Here is a 26,045-nt window from a genome sequence, read left to right on the forward strand (position 1 = left end):
GTGTGAGACTAGATCTAAGAGAGATTTGAATGTGTCCTCCTTGTGGATGGAACTGTAACTCAGAAATGTAGGAGCAGCCATCATCCACCTAGCACGTAGACCACAAAGCTGGAGAGCTGACCTGCAGAGAACAAGATGAAGCGGACAAAGATAGGAGAAGCAGAGACAAAGAGCAGAGAGACAGAAAGTTGATTCCCTCGTTTCTTGTGACTTTTCACTTTGTCATTGCTGTCCCTTTTTGGTGCCTCTTTCCAATTTGGCCCTTAGAGTTAACATACATGTACTGAACATTTGTGATGTCCCAGGCACTCTTCTAGGCATTGGGACTACAGTGTGGACAATAAAGTGACAACCCCTGCTCTTGTGAAGCTTACATTCTAGCGTGGGCAGGTAGACAACAAACAAGTAAACACATAATTAAATGAGATTATTATTTTGGATAGTGATAGGTACTGTGAACAAATGTTAAAAAGGATGAGAAATAAAAAATGACTGGGACAGGGTTGTGGGTTATTAGATTGCATGGTCAGAGATGACAACGGCCACCCAGCATGACTGGGCTGATTGCCCCTGTACAACTTTAGCAGACACCATTAGCATAAATTTTGATGGGAATGGTGCCCACTGGAGTTGTGCAGTGCACAACATGGACGACTGTAGACAACAGCCCTGGAGAAGGACTCTCTGAGAAAGGAATATTTGTGATAACATCTGGATAACAAGAAGGAGTCAGCCATGTGGAAACATGGGAGACGATCATTCCCAACAGTGGAAACAGATGGTGTAATGGTCCAAAGTTGGGAATCATTTTGTCTGGTACAGTTAAGCTGCGTTGCTCTTCCTCCTAAGATTGTTTGTGGTTGTACGTAGGAAAATCTTGAGCCTCTAATTTACTAGAGAGATAATATTCAATGAAGATTTACTAAGATTTGCTAAATACTTCAAAATGGTTGTGTGCTTAATTGTCACAATACAGCAGAATGATGAAACTTATAGTGGTTGAGTGACTTGCTCAAAATCACAGAGCCAATAAGTGAAATATCTGAGATTTGGAAGCAAATTCATCTCACTCCTGAGCCTGCACTCTACATTAGGACTAGGTATCCAGATACAGAGAAGTTCTAAAGAGCTAAGTGAGAATAACGTGTTTGAATGTTTGAAACTCTAGATAAAATGCATTATTTCCTGAAAAACTGTAAATTATTCATACTGATCATGGAAGGAAAAAATACCCCAATGTACCAACAACCAGAGCTAAAACTGAGGAAGATGTAAAACAAAAATTAAGAAGAGGACCCTAGTTTCTGATGGTTTTTCATGAGAATTCTTTCAAACCTTCAGTGAATAGATGTCACCCAAGTTGTCTGAAGTGTTTCAAAGTTTAGAAAAGAATCTAAAGCGTCCTAAGTTACCTTTTACAAATATTCAGTAAAACACCCAACTAATTCCCTGTATCTTTTCCTATCCTCCATTAACATACTCAGAGACATGAGATGTGCATCTAAGAAATAAGAACATATTTGAAACACATTCAGAAAAGAGGAAAGATCTCTTGGAAATTAAACATTTGGCAGTAGAATAAAAATTCAATATATGAAGAGAAGACAAAGGAAATGTAGGAAATAAGTAGAAAAATAAAGATGAAGAAATGAATGGAAAAGAAAACTAGAAGAGCAATGAAGAAGTGTGATATTTCATAAAGAGGAATACCATTAAGAAAAAATTGTGAGTAAACCAAAAAAAAAGGAAGACATGAAGGTCCAGAAAAGTAAATCCAGCAAAGAAGAGCAAGGGGGTGGAAGATAGCAAAAGGAGTGTTTCAAGATATAGGTGGGACTATCTGAAGCATTTGGCTGTGCCCAGAGGAATTGTACAGCTATGTCAGACAACCTGTGAGATGTACATAGAAACCAAAGCAAACAAGGCAATTAAGACAAATATTAGAAGAAAAAGAAAATTTTGGTCAAGATAGAAAATGTAGAAATGTAGTCATAACACACTACCTAACTCAGCTGTGAAATTTCCCATAACAATGTCATGGAGTTGGAAAGAGACCTGGTGATACCATGCATGACTGAGTAAGAGGTGCTGGGAGCTGTGATGGTGAAAGCTGAAGATAGAGGGGTATGATCTTCCAATGGCCCAAAGCAGGGGTATGTACACATTCTGTAAACAGCCAAATGGTTAACATTTTAGACTCTGTTGGTCACATGGTCTCTGTTACAACCACTCACCTCTGTCATTATAGCACAAAAGCAGCCATAGACAATAAACAAATAAATATGGCAGCATTCCAATAAAATTTTATTTACAAATGTAGGTTGTGGACTGGATTTGGCCAGTGGATCCCAAATCCATAATTTGGGACCCTCTGTTCCCAAGCAGTGCTTCTCATACTTGACTGCATAGTGGAATCACCTGGAGAGCTTTCAAAACTCCTGATATCCAGGTCAAATCCCAGACCAATCACATCAGTCTTCGGGAACCAGGTATCAGGTGGTTCCACTGTGCAAGTTTGATATCCATGCAATAGGTCCAACTCATTCAGGAGGGGTAAGAGTCTTAACACCAAACGTAGCTGCTCCATGCCTCTGGCTCCCTGAGGTCATTTGTTTATTCAGCCAATAGGCCACTCAGTAATGGGTTTCTACTGAGGTCATAGAAACCCAATCTTTTGAGTATTAGTGTAAAAACTCCCAACTAAACCAGAAAGGACATCATTAATTCATTTATTCATTTGATAAACACTGACTTAGACCTTCATCTGCCCCAGTCACTGTGATATGCCCGGGAATACTGAGTTGATTAATGCATTATTTCTAGTGATCAAGAAGGTCCAGACCGACGGGGCACGGTGGCTCATGCCTGTAATCCCAGCACTTTGGGAGGCCGAGGCGGGCGGATCACGAGGTCAGGAGATGGAGACCATCCTGGCTAATGTGGTGAAACCCCGTCTCTACTATTAATACAAAAAATTAGCCGGGCGTGGTGGCGGGTGCCTGTAGCCCCAGCTACTGGGGAGGCTGAGGCAGGAGAATGGCGTGAACTCGGGAGGCAGAGCTTGCAGTGAGCTGAGATGGCGCCACTGCACTCCAGCCTGGGCAACAGAGCCAGACTCCGTCTCAAGAAAAAAAAAAAAAAAGTCACTTCAGACTAATAAGAGGAATGGATTTAAATGTAATAATAATTACTCCACTTTACTTTTACTGAGTATTCTATGCTAGAAACTGCACTTAGCAATTCATCCTCATTATTTCTTCTTATCTTTTTATCTTCATAAAGCCTTCTGATGTAAGCAGCATTGTGCCCGCTTTACAGATGATGAACCTAAGGCTTCAAGAGTAACTGATCGGGCCAGGCACAGCAGTTCCCGCCTGTAATCCCAGCACTTTTGGAGGCCAAGGCAGACGGATCACCTGAGGTTGAGAGTTCGAGACCAGCCTGACCAACATGGAGAAACCTCATCTCTACTAAAAATACAAAATTAGCCAGGTGTGGTGGCGCATACCTGTAATCCCAGCTACTCAGGAGACTGAGGTAGGAGAATCGCTTGAACCCAGGAGGCGGAGGTTGCAGTGAGCTGAGATCCTGCCATTGCACCCCAGCCTGGGTGACAAGAGTGAAACTCCGTCTCAAAAAAAAAAAAGAGTAACTGATCAAAGGTCATACAGCCACTGAGAATGGCAAAATTAGGGATTCAAAGTCAGGTGTTACTAGAAACTCAACTTCTGTGGTCAGTGTTCTGGTAGAGGTGAACCCAGGTAACTGGGTATTTCAATTCTCTATTGCTGTGTACCAATACTCCCCCAAATCATTGGTTTAAAACAACTATGATTTATTTGTCTACAACTCTGCAGTTTGGACTGGGCTCAGGTGGGCAGGCTAGTCTCCCCAGAGACACTCAAATGGGTGCATTATTCTGAAGACTCAACTGGGGAGAGATGTTGAAAAAGGATTCACTCACATCTGGCAGTCAATGAAGACTGTCACCTAAGGTCTACTCTATGTGGTCTCTCGAGCAAGTTTCTTAGGTCACAGCAGCATTCCAAGATCACAAGATCTTATGCACCAGTGCTTCCCAAGCCTCTTCTTGGGCAGAGTTTACTGATGTCCCATTGGTCAGAGCAAGTTCACACAGCCAAGCCCAGAATTAGTGTAGGAGGGTAACCATGCAAGGGTGTGGGTATTGGCAGGTGTGATTTGTTGGGGGACCATCAATACAACAGTCAACAACAGTAACTGAGCCAAGGTTGCAGACAGAGTGAGTGAAGCCAAATTAGAGTTCCATACTAGGGCTTACCTTCCTACAAACCCCAACCCATTTGGTGTATGCTCTGCTAGAGGTAAAACCAGGTTCCTAAGAAAGCTCAGGTGAGGAGCTGAGGATGACTTCATGGAAGAGAAAATGCCTTTGGTGAATTTGGAAGAGTGAAAAGTTAGCCAGAAGCCAAGGCCAGCATGGGTCATGGTAAGGAATATTCTGTAGGGTCAGAGGACACTGTGGGAAACGGTGAGAGAGAACACCAAATGGAAGAAGCATGGTTGGATCCTGACGGCCCATTACTGTGAGCATGAATTTTGTTTTCAGATGCACTCAGCACAGGGAGATCCACAGTGTTGTTAAAAACTAAGGGGCTTTTTCATGCAAGTAATAAATCTGGCAGGAAATTTGATGTACATACTTGGTGATGGCTCCATGCCCTTGAGTTTCCTCAGAGCTGCCATTATCCGTAGAAATAATAGGGACCCCATGAAAACAAAACCCATTAGCTGCATTATATTCCAAGTCAGCAAAGACTAAAAGATGTCTTCTTAGAAAAGAGGAAAAATTCATAGCACATGATGCATGCCACATTGTCAGTATTGCTAAGTCAGTTGAGTCTTTACTTCTGAATCACTTGGGTGTCATTCAAAATATTGTTTTGCAAGACAAAAGAGGTCCAGAAAGTCTAATAATCAGGAAAGCTTCCTCCAATCGCTATATTGTCACTTGCCAACTATGAGAAGAAGTAGAACTGTAAAAGATTTCATCTGAGTTGGAAACTTGGAACTTGACATTTCTGAGTGGGCTGTAGTTTTGGCAAAAGACATTTTTCTGCCCTAAGGATTTTATTATGCCTGATTTTTCTGATTGTTGCCAAGATGTGTTGAACTTATTTTGTTTGCTCCCCAGTGAGAACTTAGATTTACTTAGAAAATTTGATTTGCAGGGTACTGCTGAGCCATTAAGGCCAGTAAGTGGGAGAATAATAATAGTTTATATGTCTACAACACCACATCATTTACAAAGCATTGTCACACACTTTATCTCATTGAAGCTTGGCAGCAAATTTTTGAGAAAAGCAGGATTGGCAAGGTTATCCCCATTTTATGGACAACTAGATCTTTTCCAGGACCCCGGGCTCAGTGAACAACCCTGTCATCTGGTTGAGCAAGCCAGAATCTAAGTGTCCTCCTTAATACCTCTCTCCCTCTCATCAACCCATATCCAAGCCTTGACCATGTTATCTTTGAAGTATGTTTTACATTTATCCACTTCACTCTATTTCTTTAGCCACCATTCTACCTTAAACCATCATTGTCTCTTATCTGAGCATTGTACTACTTACTCCCTTCACCTGGCTCTCAGCTTGGCCCCCTTAAAGTGATTTTCCACAAAGCAGTCAAAATGATAATTTTGAAATGCAAAACTGTGTCACCTCTTGGCTTAAAACACTTAATTGACTTCTCATTATGCCTGGGATAAATGCAAATGTGCTTAGTATGGCCTAAAATGCCCCAGGAGATGTAGCTCCCTTTTCTTCTGTACATCTCAATCCTTTTCTTTACTGTCTTGCTCAAGGCATCCTTATCTCATTTCTCCAGGCTCCCTCCAGCCACAGCACCTTTGCACAGGATAGTCTCTCTGCATGTAGGTTCTTTCCTGGTGTTTTCACTTAGTCAAGTCCTTCCCCATGCTGTAGAGCTCAAGTGTCACTTTCTCATGGAAGCCTTCCCAAATACCCTTAAGTAGGTCAAAACTCCCCATTACACACTCTTGAAGAACAATGACCTCCCAACCTAATCACAGCTGCAAGCGTCATTTTATCGTTGGCACAATTTTTATCTACCTCCCCCATTAGCCTCCAAGTTCTATGTAGTCAGGGTCGAGGTGCCCTGTGAACTGCCTAGAATACAGAATGTGTTCAATAACTAATTGACAAATGAAAAAATGGATTGAGAGAGGAATGAATGAATAACTACAGCTCATCAAGTTTTGTTACTAAAAGCCATTCTGTCAGAACGTGTTTCTGAAGCCTCTAACTCCCCATATCAGGACTTCCCTACCAAGCTCCCAGTGTCCCCAGTAGCTGTGAATCTTGCTCTGTAAAATTTTCCTCAGCCTCAGATCCCATCAAATTCAGACTTTCCCCTTTCATCAAAATTCAAATCCGATCCATGCCTTACTCTTCCTAGACATTGCTCGTATTTAACTGAGAGTGCCAGGGCCTTAACACTTAACACAGAAGTTTTAGATACCTTCAAGATTTTGGAGAAGTTGGGTGCTTTTTAAGCATCTCTCAAAGCATACTGTGGAGCATCTGCTCGCCTGCTGTCCTACACTGACTCAGTGGTTGCAAAATCTCTAATTGTATGGCTCAGAACACCACATTTTAGCAATGGGTGCATTGCTCTTGGGATTTTCTTCTGCACATTAGCCATTTCCAGGAGTCATTCTTGGACACGTGGCCTCCCAACTTGTCCCTAGGGCACTGGGTGGGGTTATTGGTAACTGACGTTTCATTGCCAAAGGCATAATCAAAAATCATTTCTATTGGTATATTTGCAACTCCTTTCTTCTGATCAATTACAGTCGTCTCCCTTTATCCTTGGGAGATATGTTCCAAGGTCCCCAGTGGATACCCAAAACAGTGCACAGCACTGAACTCTATATACTAGCTTTTTTCCATCTGATAACTAAAATGGCCACTAAGTGACTAACAGGCAGATAGCATATACTGCGTGGATGTACTGAACAGGGATGATTTAAATCACAGGTGGATAGGGCAGAATGGCAAGAGATTTCATTGTGCTACTCAGAAGAGTGAGCAATTTAAAACTCATGAACTGTTCATTTCTGGAATTTTCCATTTATTTTTGGACCACAGTTGATCACAGATAATTGAAACTACAGAAAGCTAAACTGTGGATAAGAGGAGGCTACTGCGTCTCCTGATTCCATTCAACCCTCTCTGCCTGTTGGATTTCCATGCATCCAGCAAAACGCAGCTCAAAGCATTGCCTCCAGGTAGGCTCTGCTTGCTCTTATCACATGAAACCAATCATTCCTTCCTTAGGACTAGTGTTCAATGCTCTGCAGGTTCTATTGTGGTGCCTATTTTGCTGAGCAGTTATCATTTACAGTGATGGCTCCTTAGCATTTTAATTTGCATTGTTTTGATTAACTTAACCCATCATACACTTGCTGGCTTTTAGGTTGCTATTTCTTGAATTGCCTATTCATATCCTTTTTCCATTGTTTAGAGAAAAAGTCTTAAGATGCCTAATTTTTTCTTGCTGATATTCAAATTTTAGATACTCAAAATAGTTTGTCAGTTATATGTTTTGAAAATATATTATCTCAGTCTTAGCAGGTTATTTTTCAACTTTGTCTATGGTTTCATTCCCTGAACAGCAACCTTATATTAATACTTGATGTAGTCAAATCCATTTCTTTTTCTTATAGTTCCTTTCAAGGATTTTCAAACAAATTATTCTCCACCTCAAAATCTGGAGGATAAGTTCCTACATTTTCCAATATATTTATAGTTTTGTCCATCATATTTAGGTTTCTATGAAAACAAAGGTTTTCTGTATTGTGTGAAGCAGGGTTCTAATTTAATTTGAAAATATATCATGAGTCAATATTTCCAGTATCTTTTATTAAATAATTTATACTTTTAGCACAGTGGTGATCAGAGGCTGAAAGAACTTCAGCTGTGTCATTTTGTATTTCTCAAGAACAGCAAACACCATCAACTAGTCACCCTTTTTCTTAAATATAGTGGCACCCCATTCTCTTGGTTTTCCTTTGACATCACTGGTTACTCCCTCTTAGACTTCTTAGCTGGTTTCCTCTTCTTTACCCAATCTCTAATATTAGGATGGCCTAGCCTTCAATCTTTGGAGAACTTCTCTTCTTTATCTGAACACTATTCCTAAGTAATCTCAGCAATCCCTATGACTTTAAATGCTATCTATATACAGATATCTTCTCAAACTTGTATCTTCAGAAAGAACTTCTCCGCAGAACTCTAGGCTCATAGATCCATTTTCTACTTTACATCTCTTCATAGATGTCTAATAACATCTCTAACTTTACCTGAACCAAATAGAATTCTATTCCTTCCTGCCCCACAAGCTGTTCCTCCCCAAGGCTGCTCCATTTCACTAAGATCACAGCACTCCTTCCATGTGCTCAATCCAAATTCTACGGCTAATCTTGGATTTGTCCTTTTTCTTCAACTCCTATGTCCAACCAGTTGAAAGTTTCCGTTAACCACCTTTCTAAAAACCTCCTAACCCATATACTTTTGTCCATTTTCACTGATATACCTCTTGTCTAAGTCACCAATACCTCTCTCCTAACAAGTTCCCCTGTTTCTACTCTTGTCTCCTTGTAATAAATCTGGAAATAGCAGCCAATCTGATCAATTATAAATGAGATCATGTCACTTCTCTGCTCAATATCCTACAGGGACTTCTAATAAAGACCTCAGCCTCAACCAAGCTTTAGTCAGGCTCCTCTGAGCCCTCTTCTTGACTAGGCCATTGGCTTGCCCACCCTGACCTTGGTCTGCTAAGCCCAGTTTAGTGAAAATCCTCAACCCTCATATCTGATGAAGTTCCTCATTCTCTACCCTTGATATGTAAGTCCTTGACCTGCCTTTAGCAAGAATCTTCTTAAGATAGTTTAGCAAGAAGTCCCCTACCCTTGATGTCTGATCAAGCTCCTGTTAGTAATTTTCCACCTGATGACCACCTCACTTTTCTCCTTGGCTATAAATTTCTCAGTAATCTTTGTTCTATTTGGAGTTGAGTTCAGTTCAATATTATACAATGTAGAGCTGAATACTGTACATCTACACATTGAGTCTCAGGTCCCTCCTTTTCCTACTGTAGTAGCTCGAGTAAAATCTATCTTGTCATTTTTGACAAGTGTCCAGTGAAATATTTTTCCTTTACACTTCTTATAACACTTAGAATAAAGCCCACATGTATTAACTTAGATATCAGCTCCTCTTCCTCTCTCCCTCTCTCCCATATGCTCCAGCCACACTGGTCTTCTTTTGCTTCATACATGCACACATCAGATTCTTCTCACCCTGAAGCCTTTGTGCTAGCTCTTCCCATAGCCTGGACCCTCTTACACATGATTTTCACCTAACTGATCCCCTCTTGTTATTTAATTTTTGACCTAAACATCATAGCCCCAAATGAATCCATTCTATTACCCACACTGAAGTCACTGCTTCTGCTCATTCTATTCCATCACTGTTTTAAATTCTGTGCATCGGGGGTTGGTATACTTCAGCCCCCAGGCCAAATATTATCCCCACCTGTCTTCGTAAATAAAGTTTTATAACACAGCCTCATCTTTTCAGTCTTTGGCTCCTTTCATGCTGCAGCTGTGAGAAAAGTAGTTGCAACATAGACCCTGTGGTCCCCAGAACCTAAAATATTTACTATCTGGCCTTTCATAGAGGATTTGTTTCCTGCTCTACATTGTCTATATCACTAGCTGATTTTTTAAAAATTACTTTTTGCCTCTTTTTATTAGAAATTAACCTTTATAACACCAGAAACTGTCTTGCTTGTTCACTGCTCTATCCTTTATTCTTTAAAGTGCCTGGTATACTGTAGGCATCCTCCAAATATTTGTGCAGTGAAAAGCTAAAAGACGTGGAGCAAAACCATGGTTAGAGCTTTGGCTGTTTCTTCTCCCCATCTGACTGTGGTAGACTGCACTGTTGGCCATGATTCTTTAACCCTCCTTGATGAATGTCTCTTGTCCTTTGACTTAGCAGTTCCTCCCACTAATGGGAGCAGAGTATATTTCCCCAATCCTTGATTTGGTTCAGTTAGATGATGTCTTTTGGCCAATAGAATGAGAAATAAGAATCTGTGTTAGGAAGTCTAGGTTCTGTGTCTCTACCATCACCATGAAAAGAACACACCTAGGCCAACCCTCTGTCCCAGGAGAATGAGAAACTCACAGAGCAGAACAAAACTACCCCAGCAAGATCCAGTCAAAATCAGCCAGCTCACAGCTAATACATAGAAAAGTGAGCTGAATAAATGCTCCTTATTGACTTCCCACAGAGATTTAGGTTGGCATGTTACACATCAAAATTGTCAAATCAGATCCATGATGCAGTGAACTTGGACAACTGGCATCCTCCTGTCTAAGCATCAGTTTTCTTCTCTGATAAATGGAGATGATAATAATTACTATCCTTGATTCTTCATCACAACAGGTGTGAAAGCCACTCTGCAAAAGACAATACACCAGGCACAGGGGAGGCCTTCCTTGTAATTAATTAGAGAACAACGTAAGTGGTCTGTTGTAAAGAGCTACACTGAGTCTAATCAAGTTGTGGGCTGGGGAGTAGCATCAGGGAATCAGTGACTGTGGCCCTTCTGAGACATCTCCTGAGTTTGTGGCTTTGTCCTGAGCTACACCCTGCTTTGAACCACTCATGTCAGAGAGGGGGGGATGGGCTGGATACTTAGGAACCAACTGTGGGCTATTCACTCAGGAGTAGTAGGGAGAGAAATGGAGCCACAGAGGATGTTCAGAGAAGACAGACCATGATTGGGAGAGGCAGGGTGGTTCCTAGAGACACTGCCTTGCCTGTCACATCTAACGCTTAACTAATTGGACTGAGAAGCACACGGGAAAGGCTTTGGCATTTGACAAATTAATCAGTGAGCACTGCAGCAAATTGCCCACTCACATCATTAATTAGACATCCTGAAATGGCAAGGAGAAGAGATTTTTTAAGTGTTGATTCTGCAGCTTTTATTTTATTATTATTATTATTTATTTATTTATTTATTATTTTTAGTAATTGATGGACCAAGACTTTGATCAGATGTTAGTAGGTGGAGAAGAAAACATCTTCACTGGCAGATTTAGATCCCAGCTGTTGCCAGGCCCCAGAGAAATGGGCAAGGTACACAGCAATTCCCAAGAGAACTGGTGCTGAGCTCAAACGTAATCAAAGGATCAAATTGACATCTGTGAAAGCCACAATCTCAAAGAACTGAGAAACTTTTAATCCAAAAATGTCGTATAGGGGGACAACTTCCAATTAGCCATCTTGACCAGTCATCAAGATTTTGTCTCTTAAAAGGCAGCTGACAATAGGGGAATGAGGTCTGGGGGCCCCCAGGCATTTACTGAGACTTCGGGTTCCGTTAGAGGCTGTTCCTCCTGTCCTCTCACCAGTGCTCCCTTTTGAACGGGTTTTTCACAGCCCCCAAAGAACCTTTAGAGACTCCATATGAAGAAAAACCAATTGCTTTTAAAGTAAGAGGGAGGAAAAAGAGAGAAAGTAAATTGAGAGAAAGAAAAAGAGAGAAAGCCAATTGCTTTCAAAGTAAGAGAGAGGAAAAAGAGGAAAAGAGAGGGAGGAAAAAGAGAGGCATGGCAGGCAAGGAGCTGTCTGAGAATCTTTGCTAGTCCCTTGACCCCTGTCCATGGTGAGGAGGGAGCCACCACTTAGCAAGGCCCAGAGGCAGTGTTATAGGGCACGCAAAAGTCAAGGGGAAGTGCTGCTTCTGTGCTTTCAGCTACACTCCCAAGCCTGCCATTAAATATGGCAGACTTAGCATTTCCCACTTCAAATGAGCCCAGGAGAGTCCTGGGCCTCCACCCAGCCCCCTCCTACCTGCCTTCACTTGTCACCTTTAAACTGATGAAAGAGGCAAGGTCAGCAATTTTTAGGGTTTTGACAGGGCCCTATTTACATTGCAGAAAATCAGAATGAAACCTGGGGAGGCCTTGGGGCAGCAATGTCATCCAGACCCACAGGTGTGGGGGTGTCGGGGGGCTGGGGGTCCCATCTGCTTTCTTCATCATTGCATTAGGCGATCAGGGTAACTGGCCAGGCTGGACTGTGAGGACGGAGTTGCACAAGGGAAAAGCTGTAACCAAACAGGCTGCTGTGATCCAGGGTAAAATCTGTAGCACACGGCCTGCTATCTGCTTGCTTAATCTTTAAGACTCAGCCCAGGACCCCTGCTTCCAGAAGCTTTCCTGGTTCCCACTCCCAAGCTTGGGTCAGATGCTGCAAGTCTGCCTTGCCATTGAGTCCCAGGTCTCTCCTTCTCACAGCATCGACCTGAACGTTATTGTCATGGTCTGTTTACTTGCCCGCCTGCCCCATAGGACTCTGAGCTGCCCAAGGGCAAAGACTTGTGTCTTTTTCACCACTATCTGGCATACCTAATGCAGTGTTAAACATAGATGGGGCTGAGCGCTGCAGTCTGGGGTGAAGCACACAGGCTTTGGAGTCTGACAGCCTGGGTTCATATTGTGGTTCCACTATTGATGAGGTGTGTAACCTTGAGTAAGTTACCTAAGCTCTCTGAGCTTCACTGTGATCATCATTGCAGTAAGTAAGCTACTGTCTGACTTCTGGAATGGTTATGATAGTAAGGAGAAAGGAGATCATGCACACGAGTTCCCAGAAGAGAGTTCAGTTCATAGTAAGAGCCCAATAAATTCTTTCCAAAGCTTCCAGCTTGGTATTCATAGCAATAGCCACTTTTTTCTTGCCATCATATTTGATCATGTTCTCTCCTAGTTAATTAAACCTTTGATCGTAAGGACAACTGGCATAAACTGGTTTGGGAACAAACACAGCTGATTCCTAATAAGCAAAAAACACACCTGGTAGGATAAAAAAGTGACTGTGCATATTTGAAAGTGACCCATACCCCCTACCTACTGTTCAGTATGTGGCGGGCTTCAGAAAGTAGGCTTTACATATGGGGCTGATGTATTATAGCACCCACAATAGAACCCGCTCTTAGCTGGCTCATAGGACCCTCTAACTAGTAGTAATAATAATCATCATTATTAATACTAATTACCTTTATTATTATTGTGGTTGTTATTTGTGTTCTGGTTCAAACAAGGCCTCTTAGCAGCCCTGGCTTTCTCCCATTTGGGTTTCTTATTATAATAAAAAGATGAAAAAACATCACGACAGGTTTACCAAAGTTGTGGTCTGTTTTAAGCGTTTACTTTCAATAAATCAACACTGCTAGCATCAAAAACAAATGCAAAGACACATAACTGCTTTATATAGTATAATTATATAATCTATTTTAAAATATAAATTCTGAGTGCACGCCAGGCCCTGAAGCCTGATGGCAAGTTTTAAAGTTCATGTAAGGAAATCGACTTTTATCTGTTCTGTCAAGCTGTCCCTGTGAATGTTCATTAAGTGCCATTTGGGGAAAAGGATACATTTGAGGCCTTTTGTGACTAGGAGGCTTGAGCCAGATCCCCCCACGCCCCAGACCCTGAGGCTGATCCTCTCTCCGACACTTTGACTGGAGCTCTGTCTCTCTACCTCTGCAAGACACACACACACACACACACACACACACACACACGATCCATCTGTGGGATTATGGTTTTACCCGGCTCCATTCCTGTCTTAGAAGCTCATTCTTGCTTTAATATTAAACACAGCAAGCTCAGATACAAGTTGTTCTCCTTTCACGAAATCGAATTAAACTTTCATGAGGGCTCATGAGTTCCTCTGTGCGGCTTTCCCTTCAGCTTCCCCGCAGAAGCCAACAAATTCTCAATTACTTTAACCCTTTCCTCCCAGCTCCAAGTGGGACACTCACTTGGCAGCTGGGGGGCCGCCCCTAAGCACGTCCCTGTCAGCTTCAAGCAAACAGCTGACTGGTGATGGTGTTTGCAAAGCAAGTATTTACCGGTTTCCACCGGGGGTTTCTTCCCAAACAATTTCACTTGAGCTAAGAGCTCTAACTCCTTAAAATAGGCTTCGTCTGCCCAAACCGACTTTCCTTCTTACAGAACTGTCTGTGGGGAGCAAATTAGCTTGTTATAGATTCCAAACATATGTGCTAAATTCTACTCTCGGTTTCTAACATACTGCATTTTTCTCCCTGTGAAATATGAGGTACCGGTGCTGATATCTTTATTACCTACAAAATGTTTCTCTGCTTCTTGGTGCTCCCCTCTCCTACTCTGCTCCTGACTTTGCAGTCCCAGGCACTTTCAGGACTAAGAAATGCCAAAACATGAGAAGAAAATCCAGCCCTTTCTCAGCATCACAAAGCTGCTATGATACAATGTCACTTTGAAAGTAAAGAAGTTGCCTGTATGCCAAAGCTGGACAAATAATCCTGCTCAAAGAGCAGCAAAGCCCGGATGAGTGTGTGAATGGTTAAACAGCAAACCAGTCACAACTGGGTGACTTGATAAGAAGGCACATTTGGGAGGAGTGGAGACTTATGGGAAACAAGCCCTAGGGACAGGTCTATGAACTATTTGGATCAACAGGAAGTGTCACAAAATACACATGGAGTCACGGGCTACAAGAAGAGTAATCACAGACACCGTCAATAGAATTAAATATTCCGCAGAGCCCTCCCTGAAGGTAGCAGGCCTCCTTATGCTCCATCACTGCACATATGGGTGCAGTAGCAAGTTAAGAATGGAAATAGCTAGGGATAGTGGCTGGGAAGTCTGCCTCTCTGCGGATAGAAACAATTCTCTGCAAACAGTATAAAACCCAGCAAGGCAAGACCTTCTAAACACACACTGGCTGTCCTGGAATGTGAGGCAAACTGGATCAAGGACATTCATATTCAAGGAAGAGGAATAACAATGAAAGAAGAGGTTCTGGCAGAATTAGAGATAGGTTTTTTGTTCACATTTGACTAGCAATTTTACCATTTGCTCAATGAAAAAGAATTACAGTTAGCAGTATGTGTGTGTGTGTGTGGGTGTGTGTGTGTGTGTCTATAGATCAAACTATATCTTTCTAAATGAATTATTTCATACCTTCCAGTTAGAAGAACACCTCCTACTATTTTTTTAAAGTATCCACAAGGGGACCCACTTGAAAATAAAACCAATAAGGCAAAGATCAAATACTTCCTAAGAATCTTATATGCTTTGTAACTTTTGACTCAGAATCTCCCTTATAGGAATCAGCTTCAGAAAATAATCTGAGATGTGGAGTCCAGATCTCTATACAACAATTTATAATGTAATGTAGCTTTTAAAAGACTGGAAATGCCCTAATTGTCCAACAATAGAGCATTTTTCTTTTTTTTGGCGGTATGTATAAGACAGAATGTCATGCTCCCTTCCAAAATGATATTTGAAAAAAATAAAAATAAAAAAACGGTTACCATATAAAGTGAAATGGCAGGATTAAAAAATGTACATAGCCTCACTGAAGTCGTATGAATAGGATGTGCGGAAGTGCTCTGTCCATTGCAAAGCCTCTTGCACATGTCGAGAATCATTCTGACTGTGATATGATGGTCAGAGCTGAGCCGATGCCTGAGACGCATAGGTGGTCATGAAAAGAAAGCCACAGAGTGCGGCAGAGACCTGCACACCCATGTGTGCCCACTCACCCAGCTTCTTCAGGGGTTGGCACAGTTGTCAGAGGAAGCTCAGCAAAGAGCAGAATCTAGAGGATGCCAGCAGGGGTGGGTTACCTAGGTGGACTAGAGAGTAATTAATGAGGCTGAGAACATCAGGGTAATTAAGAGGCAGGCAGCCCACAGGTGCAGCAGAGTGCTCAGCCCTGGAAAATCAGAGGGCATCCCAAGTGGAAAGGAGCTTGAAGGGAGATGGGAAACAAATTAGGGGCAAAGAGAGGCCAGAAAAGGAAGACCAAGATACTCCAAAGGCAAAATCACACTGTTTAGAATGAAATAATTATTTCTATTAAATGCTGAAACTCCCACACCCTCCCATACACACACAATGTTTGCATAACCTATGATGATAGAACATGCCGTAGCTACTGTTTTTGAATTAGGGATTGTTTATGAATGGCATGAACACAGTAGCCAGGGGTCACAGCTAACTCAGTAACAGTGTGAATCCAGGTTTAGCTTTCTTGTCAGAATAATTTACATGTGTCCTTTTTACTAAAGGGAAAGACTGAACTCCCTGTGTTCTATACACATTTTTGCCTTGGCTACCAAGAAATGCAGCTAAATTTACAGCTGTATTGAAATCTTGAAATTGCACTGTACATATATTAAAATGGAAATAAGTGTTTTTAATGACTTTCTGTCTTTACTTAGACAATAGCTTCTTGGGAGGCAGAGACTGTCTGACTCCTTTCCCTACTTTTTTGATATGAATAAGATGATCAATGAATGTTGAAAGTTTTGATGAGGAATGAATATCAACCTATGCTCTTGGTCCGGTTCTGTCTCTTCTCTTAAAATAGTCTAAGTCTTCTGGTTTAGGTAAACCATGTCACCACTTGCTTGTTTTTATGGTGCAAGCTACCTCATTTTTTTTTTAAATAGGTGATTATAAGTTGTAAATGAATAGATGAGAAAAATGAAAGGAAGGAAGGAATGGAGGGAGGCAGGGAGAGAGGCAGGGAGGGAGAAAGGGAGGGTGGCTGAGACAGAGGGAGGGAAACCCAAGTTCAGGAGCCAATTCTTTAAGAGAAGTGCCTCTATAGGAACCAGAGTAGGCAGTGAGCATAGCAATACTTAGCGTGATTCTGATACATGCCCACTTTTTGTAGTATTGAACATATTCGTTGAATAGGCTAATTCATATTTATTGAAAAAAGTTTGAGAAAAGATAGAATAGTAAAAAGAGTAACAGCTACAACTTATTGCTTACTATGAGCTAGCTACCTTGCCAAGAATTTTATGTTCTTAATCTCCTTTCCTTACAACCCTGAAAGGTAGATATGATAATCCCCATTTTTGAAAATAGAAGCAAAGGCTTGGTGATAATAATTCACTTACCCAAGGTGGCGTATCCGGACTGTCAATTCTCTACTCCATCTCTCTTATCAGGACATCTCTGTTTTCTGCAATGAGGAGGCTGAACACAAAGAGATCCTTTTTCCCCTTTCAGCAGACTTCTGCCCTACCCTTGAAGGAATCCATCAAAGGTGGTGAAAGACCATATCTCTAAGAGGCAGAAATGGGGCTCCTGAGACCCCCCATTTCAGATTCAGAAATGGTCATGACTCTATGCTTACTCTTTCGCCCCAGATCATGAATCTTGGTCTGCTTGTTAAGAAGAGGTAAGAGGTGGCCCCTGTTTTTTTAATTCTCCTCTGTTCAGTCTTATTGATGACAGGAGAAGGGGTTTTAAACTCAAGCAGACATCGCTATGCACAGATTAGTCTTGGTCTCCTTTGTGTTAAACTGGGTAAGTGAAAGGACAGAAAAAATCTACAGGCCCTGGTAAGAGGAATCACCTGAAGAATTCTAAATTTCATTCACTTTGTCATGTTTTCAACAAGTCATCATAGAGTGTTACTATGACCTCAGGCCAGTGCTCACTATACTTGAGTTGCTTAAATTCAGGTTCTAAAAGCAGATACTAAAACATATGCAAATATAAATTACTTGATCAAGTTCATTTTAAAATTTATCATTCATTCATTTCAATAATTCCTCTGCTCAAAAAAAAAGAAGTCAGGGACCTTAGCCAAAGCCCCCCAGTTGAGGGATCAAGGGTGATAAGAGAGAAAGAGAGAAAGGCAAACAGGCATATGACTCTGAGGACCAGCCAGAAGAGAGAGAGGAGGAAGCCTAGAGAGAACTAGACCTCTGAATTCAAGGAAAAGAGAGAATCAAGAGGAATGGGGCAGTGAGCAGGGTCAAATGCCACATGGAGGGGGTAAAGGTCCCCTGAACTCAACAGATAAGGACAAGGAGGAGTGTTTCTGGAAGAAAGAATGTTATGAGCAATGTATTCACAGAGGCAGGTGTGAACGTGGTTTCTATAGAGTAAAACCTTAACAAATCACAATTAATTGTTGCTAATGTAGAATGGATTGAGTTTGAGGCTGGAAGTCCAAAGAAGCTGCCTCCCAGGCCCAATTCTGAAGCTGACTCACTGTGGGGCTTTGACTAAGGCCCCCTGACCTCTTTGGGCATCTTTTGGATCATCTGTAAAATAAAAGGATTGCAGTAGACACTCCTCAATGCTTCATCCTCCCATACTTACCACATCCTCATAGTAACTAATCAATCAATTAATTTAATAAATATTTATTGAGGACTTGCTGTGATTCAGGCTCCACACTTGAACACAGAAATGCACGGAGAGCACAATGAGAAACAAGCTGGTTCTCCCGAGCATCCAGAGACTTTTACAACAAATATGGGCCGCAATTTAGAGATGTCATCTCTTTTGAATGGAATGTGAAAGAATTTAAGACCTCTGAGTTTAAGATCAAACTAATGATCCCTAGAGACATCATTGCCAAGTCCACTCCAATTTCATCTTTCTGACTTGGGTCACCTGTGGAGCTCTCACCTGCAGGATTAGAGGCGGGCATCTTTGGCTACTGAATGAGGACAGATTTTCTAAGGGGATCAATGGGCTGTAAAACCAGGACAGCTGAGATGTCTTTGGGGCAGAATTCTTAGGCACTTAGAATTAATACACATTTTTGGGTGTTTGTGACCTTCAACTTGTTCACTTTTATTTTGAATTTAAAGGAAAACCCTTTCATCACATTTTCTCTTCAATTAGCTGAATATCCCTAGGCCTGCTGGTCCTAGGGTCTTCTTTCAAGTTCAGCATGTAGGAGCAGCTGATATGAACCACTTTGCAACCATACCTGTCCTGATTCTCCCAAGAACTGAAAAGGAACAAAAAAAAAATCACCTTAATTTTTCCCTTAAAAGTCATTGCTGGCCGGGCACAGTGGCTCACGCCTCTAATCCCAGCACTTTGGGAGGCCAAGGTGGGTGGATCAGTTGAGGCCAGGAGTTCGAGAATAGCCTGGACAACATGGTGAAACCTGGTCTCTACCACAAATACACAAAATTAGCAGGGAGTGTTGGTGCACTCCTGTAATCCCAGCTACTGGGAAGGCTGAGGCATAAGAATCATTTGAACCCTGGAGGCAGAGGTTGCACAGTGCAGTCAAGATCGCACCACTGCACTCCAGCCTGGGTGACAGCAAGACTTTATCTACAAAAAAAAAAAAAAAAAAGGCTATGCTGAATTTTCCTGATTTTTCCTCTTCTTTGGGCTTAGGGATCATCACAAATAATTACTGAATATCCACCCACTACAAGCAGACATGCAGGACTTCTTGCTGGGTCCTAGATGCAGAGTACACAGTGTCTGCTTCACCTAAACTTACAGAAGAAAAACATATAAAGAAAATTAATTCTACAGCTAGCCGACTCTGGGGAAATAAACAGGGCAGTCAGATATTGCTGGAACATACAAGTTTTAAGATAATCATATTTTTGTGCAGATTGTTATATGGACCCCCAAATCAATGATCTCTTCTTCGCTATTAACAGAAGTACATTCAAGCACATGACTGGCAAGTTAGACTACGGTAGAGATGATATGTGTCATTTTCAACCTATTGCCTTAAGACAGCCTCGTTTACCTTTTCTGTTCTTCTTCCCCACTGAGTGGACATAAGACATGGCAGTGACACCTTTGACTCTGCAGAGGATATGCTGTAGGAAGTGAAGGAGCCAGAAGATGGAAGGAACCTGGATTCCTGAATGACTCTGTGGAGCAAAGGTGCCATTGAATAGAATGCTTTCCTCAGATTGTTACATGAGAAAGAAATAAACATCTTTGTCCTTTAAGCCATGTTATTATTGTTCTTCTTGTTACTTTAGCAGAACTTTTTACTGTAACTAACAAAGAGAAACATGAAGCAAGAATCATTAAGATGTAAAAATGAAAATGATCACTGTAATTTATTGACTTGCAGAACTTTTTCTAAAACTATAGAGCTGATTTCCTTCCTTCAGTTGCTGGTGCTTTTTAATCAGAAGATCTGAATAGAGTTGGACAAGATTCCCAACCTCTCAAACTCTTATTTTTCTCATTCATAAAATAAAGTTACTATAATTATATTAACATCACAAGATTATTGTTGTGAAAAATATCCGATATATGTTTGCAAATTCTCTGGTACATAGAAGATTTTCAACCTCACCCACTACTTTGCAGTTTCAAAGGAAAAAAGAAAACCCACAACAATAAATATAATCAAGTTATCTGAGTCAGAATGAAAAGATGATTGTCGTTGCCCACACTTCACCAGCCTTCAGGAAGTTTCTGCAGCAATGTCAAGCACCTCTTCTTTTAAATCGATTCTCTTATGATAACTGTCACAAAGCAAAGTTCCCCAGAGAAGATGCGTGTCAAAACACAAAGGAGGTGTGTTCAGGCTCATGGCATTGCTTGTAAGAAAATCCAAGCAGGTTGCCAAACAATGTGAAGATGTCAAGAATAAGAGGAAATGATGACAATTCCTGTTTGAGGAGATGATGTTCCATTGCCAAAAGCAAAACAGAATCATGTGAATGGGAAGAGGAGTGCAGACAAACTGATTTTGGCACTGTTAGAAAGCAGACCTAGGTTTTATAAAGGCTCTTAAACAAAACGTGACCATGCCCAAGCTCTTGGGGATAGAGGAGAACAGACACACAACAAAATTGTGGCAGGTAGAAGATGTAAGAAAAGAACTTTCTCAGCTACAGAACAAGAATTTGAGATGAAATCATCTCTTTTCAACCACAAAAACAAAATCTGGAATCACAATATGGGATTCTTTTCAGCCTAGAAACGTAATTCCTAATGGGAAAGGAGTGCTGGAAGGAACAGCACTCAGCAAGCCTATAAAAACCCTAACATATTTTGACCATCACAAAAATACACAACAATGACATTCATTTATTTGTTCTAATGTATCTATACTATCCATAATCTTTATTTGCTAAAAATGCTTCAAGCATTGCATACTCATAAATTTCAATAAGATGTTCAAAACACTTCTGGCTTCCTTGTGGGTAACTCATATGAAGAACAGCTTCTCTTTACTATCCTCACTACCCTGTCCCAGCTCCCCTATGTTAATGCATAATGCATTTCTTAATTTGTACCTGGAACTTTCTGCCACTGCCACTCAGGTTCCACCAAGTTCCAGTTATGCAGAGAAGAACTTGGATATGGAAAGTGAACTGAGAAATTTGGAGCTGTCAAAATCCATGAGAAATAATGGTGTTTATTTCTGTCTGAGGAAATAACTTTCCATGCCAAAACCAAAGTGAAACCATCCCTTTATTTCCTAAATTGCCATGATTGAGCTGCTATTTTGCAAACTCCCTAATATCCTTTTTCAATAATTGTCATCAATAGGAGGGACTCACAAATCAGAGTTATTGAAGCTTAAATCCTTGAGTTCATAGAAGGAGTAAACTTGAATTTTTAAGGTAAATGATAGAGTAGTTCAGGAATAATTCCTGCATTCAATAGCATAATATAAAAGCATAAATTAGATGCATCCAACTCTGCAAATTTAGCCCCAAAAACATAAAAATGGGTTACCTCCCAAAATGGGGATTTCTCTCCATGGCTCAGTAATCCTCATTTTTTTTGTTTGTTTGTTTTGTAAGCTGCATTTTAAAATCTTATATTTATGTTTGGAAGTGTAGGTCTTTGAAAGACCTACATATTCTATTATATTTCCTTAGTTTCAACACCCATATGGCATTCAAAACTATTAAAATATGAAAAATATACATGTGAAATGAAAGATATAAAACCAGTTATCTACCAAGACCTGCAGAGCAAGCCATGATGCTATGCTCCAGGCCTTTATGAGTGCTGCTCCTCTACTTACAGTTTCTTCCTTTTTCATCTATTTGGCAAATTCCTACTCATCCCTCAAGAGGCAGCCCAACCATCACCTCCCTGTGAAGCCTTCCTTCACTCTCCCACTTTAGCTTCTCTAAAGCATCCTTTGGACCTTGTAAATGCCTCCAGTGGGGATCTGAGCTATGCATAGGTTGTCTCCACTAAACTAAAAGCCCCATGAGCTCAAGGACCCAGTCTATTTGCCACCATAATTCTAGCATCTAGCATAGAGCATGACACATCAAACCATGACACTCAAACCACGCTTTTTGTAGTGAAGTAGTAACAGTATATCCTTTCATACAAATGGCCTCAGTGTATCCTCATAGGGATGTGAAGTAGAGATCACATCATCCTGCTTTTATAGAGGACACTGAAGCTCAGAGATTTTTAATGGTCAGGCCTAGAGGTAGCTTATGTCATTTCTATACTTCCCATTAGACAAAATACAATCACATGATTTCCATTTAACTTCAGTGGAAACAGAGAAATGTAGTCCTCAGTGTGCCAAGGTATAGGAAAATAAAACAGAATTTGGAGAACACCTAGTATTGTCTCTGCCACACTATGTTTACTCCCTTTGCACCATCCCATCCCACCATACGCACACAAAAGCCAGCCAGGAAAGCATAATCTTCCACAGAACTTAGCAACATCCTAGGTATAAGAAGTCCCTGGTCATACTGATGGCCCATATTCCCCAGTGACCACTTATAGGAATCAGACTCCAGCCTAACTACGGTCAGAAATCCTGATGGAGTCATCTCAAGGCAGACCCCAGGGGAAGAACTGCTCAGTAACTAATGAACCATCCTAGAAGGGCAGAAACAGGAGGAGGGAAAACCCTATCCCTGGCTAATGAGAGGAGAGACATCTGCAAGCTCATTGGGAGTTTGATGAGGATTTGTCCCTTGGAGGTTGAAGGGTTGCACTAATTCATCCCTCATTGTATTAGTCAGGGTTGTCTAGAGGGACAGGACTGATGGGATAGATGTATATATGAAAGGGAGTTTATTAAGGAATATTGACTCATACAATCACAAGGTAAAGTTCCACAATAAGCCATCTGCAAGCTGAGGAGCAAGGAAGCCAGTTCGAGTCCCAAAACTTCAAAAGTAGGGAAGGCAACAGTACAGCCTTCAGTCTGTGGCCAAAGGCCCAAGAGGCCCTGGCAAACCACTGGTGTAAGTCCAAGGATCCAAAAGCTAAAGAACCTGGAGTCTGATGTTCGAGGGCAGGAAGCATCCAGCACAGGAGAAAGATGAAGGCCAGAAGACTCAGCCAATCTAGTCCTTCCATATTCTTCTGCCTGCTTTTATCCTAACCATGCTGGCAGCTACTTAGATGGTGCCCATCTAGATTGAGGGCAGGTCTGCCTCCCCTAGTCTACTGACTCAAACATTAATCTCCTTTGGTAACACCCTCACAGACACACCAGGAACAATACTTCGTATCCTTCAATCCAATCAAGTCAGCACTCGATATTAACCATCACACTTAGGTATTTCATTCTCTTTGACTCTCAACCTGCTTATCCACGTCAAAACAGGCTAAAACAAAATGTCAACGGCTGCCCAGTAGAAGAAAAAGTTGACAAAAGCCCCCTTCTTGACCTCTCACATGAAGTTAGGTCGTCTCCTTTCTGTGGTTGTTAAGCATTTACAACACTTCTCCTGTAACATTATACTGAAATTGCTTGCTTCCATGTGTAGCTCCCTTATGAGATGAAATGTTAGTTACTTCTAATGGGAAGAACATGAACTCTGGGGTATGAAATGTGTACCATAATGATTGATATCCTCCACAAGGAGCTGGCTGTGCAGGCTGTGTAACCTATTTCATCTGTCTAATCTTCAGCTTCACATCCCTAAAACAGGTAACTCCCACTTTACAATTGCTGGAATTGTCACACACAGATTCTCAATCCACTGCAGAGTAGGCAATATTGCATCCAGCACAGGAGATGGAGTCTGGGTCCCACTCTTGAGATTCTGAGTTAATTGGTCTGGGGTGTGCCTGGGCATCTGGAGTTTTAATAACTCCCTCAGATGAGTCATGCATTTAGCAAGGGTTAAGAATCACCAGGATCAAGAGAAGAATGTCAGCCTTCATGCCCGGGGGCTTCATCTAGCCAGATTCCCATCAATGTTTTCCACTTAGAGACATGGTGGATGGTCATGAGACCTGACTAAACATTCAGCCTGGCTCTTACAAAAACCCATAATCAGAAAATAGAATTGGAACTGCAAAGTTCCCACTGCTCCTCGGGTTATTGGGTGGAGATCTGAGTAAGATAGGTACTGGATTGAGCAAAATACAGTAGCCTCCTTCTTATAAACAGTGAAGCACCATAATGGTTTGAATGGTGATGATGACAAAAAAGGAAAATAAAATGACTCTGTGCAATAAAGCAAGAAGAACTTGAGAGCTACACTCTTGATGCAGAGGATAGAATTTATCAGGTGCAGAAAACCCAGGAAAATGGGGACAGAAGAGAATAGTAACCATTGGAAGAGGGGATGCAGGGAGATGGTGGAAGGTTGACACCTTAGGGGATCCAGCAAAAAGTTTGCTGCGAATCGGGAATGATTGGTGAAAGTTTAGCATCAGTAAGTGACATTGGACATTTTATTTAAAGTTGACCCCTGAACAGTGTGTTATTGCCATTCACCCCATTTTCCTCCAAACTGTCACTTAAAGTCTTATATGCCGCAAACTTGGAGCATTGGTGACTTGGAGGAATTAAAGGTTACAGCAATAAGTGCCTAGGGTGAGGAGGTGAAGAGATAGATGTCTGTAATTCCCTTTTCTGAAGCCAATGGGGAGGTAGCAGCAAAGCATCGGGGAAAGAAGGTGGCTCTCGTATTCCACGAGGTGGCCAACCTCAAAGTGAGTGGAGGCCCAGGGTGGAAATGGAGATGAGGAGAGGAGCAAGTACAGCAGAGAAGAGGACTGTAGCACCAATTGGCCAAGGAGAGGAGGAAGCCCACTCATTCACTCACTCAACAAAGCCTTTGGACCACTTCTGATGGGCTAGACAGACACTGTGCTAGACATAGAATAAAGATCCTTACTCTTACAGAGTTTACATGCCAGAAGGAGCAGACTATCCATAAATAATAAACTGAAAATAAGTATACTTTATGGTAGGTGAGAAACTGATAGTGCTATGGGAAAACAGTAAAAGCAGACTAGGTGAGGTGGGATTAATCATGCCATGATGGGCAGAGTGGCAGGCAGGTGCAATTTTAAATAGGGCCACCAGGCAGGACTTGAAGACTTGGCGAGGTCTGAGAAAAAGATTGGATGGAGGTGAGGGGCCCACCTGGAGGTCCTTTTTGGGGCCAGCCAGAGATAGAGAGCAGATCAGAGGTCTGAAGCTGGGGATGTGCTCCTGTGTTTGATGAACACAAGGAAGTAAGTGTAGTCAGAGCAGAGTGGGCAGAGAGTGGCCACCACCACTTTTATCCAAATCTATAAGAGAATGATAGTTCTTAAAAAGAGACAGAGCCAGGTTTTTTTAATTACATGGGGAGAAAACTATACATTCAGATGATCTATGCACTAAATAAGAATTAAATGAAATAATGTGTGTGAAGTGCTGGCACATAGTAGGTTCTCAGTAAATGTGAACTTTCTTCTACCCTTCAGACATTTCACCTGTTATTTGTTAGAAATTTGACAGTGGTGTTCTGTGCCCAAATAAAGCCGTTATTACTTCTCTTTGAGTGTTCTGAAGATGCATAATACTTCGAGAAAAAATAACAGCAGCAAAAGCAACAATGACAAACAATAGCTGTGTATCCAAAGCTAATCTGGAGAGCAGGGTCAAGGTGGAGCCTCCCCGTCATATTCCAAATGTTGACTTTGGGAAGCACCTGTGGGACTCAGGCACTGCTTCTCCAGAGCAGGCTGTAACTCTCTCCCCGACGCAGCCATACGGGGATAACTGCAGGAGGGCCTTACACCCAAGTTACCAACTGACAAGAGACAAGAGTGAGAGACAAGCTCACAGCACCTTTCAATGCAGTGGCCAGGTCTACCAGTGAAATGTGGTAGTAACTGAATCATGGAAGCTGGTCTTTCCTGTACTGTTCTCATGATGGTG

This window comes from Macaca thibetana, chromosome 8, assembly GCF_024542745.1.
Source record: "Macaca thibetana thibetana isolate TM-01 chromosome 8, ASM2454274v1, whole genome shotgun sequence".
NCBI classification, from domain to species: domain Eukaryota; kingdom Metazoa; phylum Chordata; class Mammalia; order Primates; family Cercopithecidae; genus Macaca; species Macaca thibetana.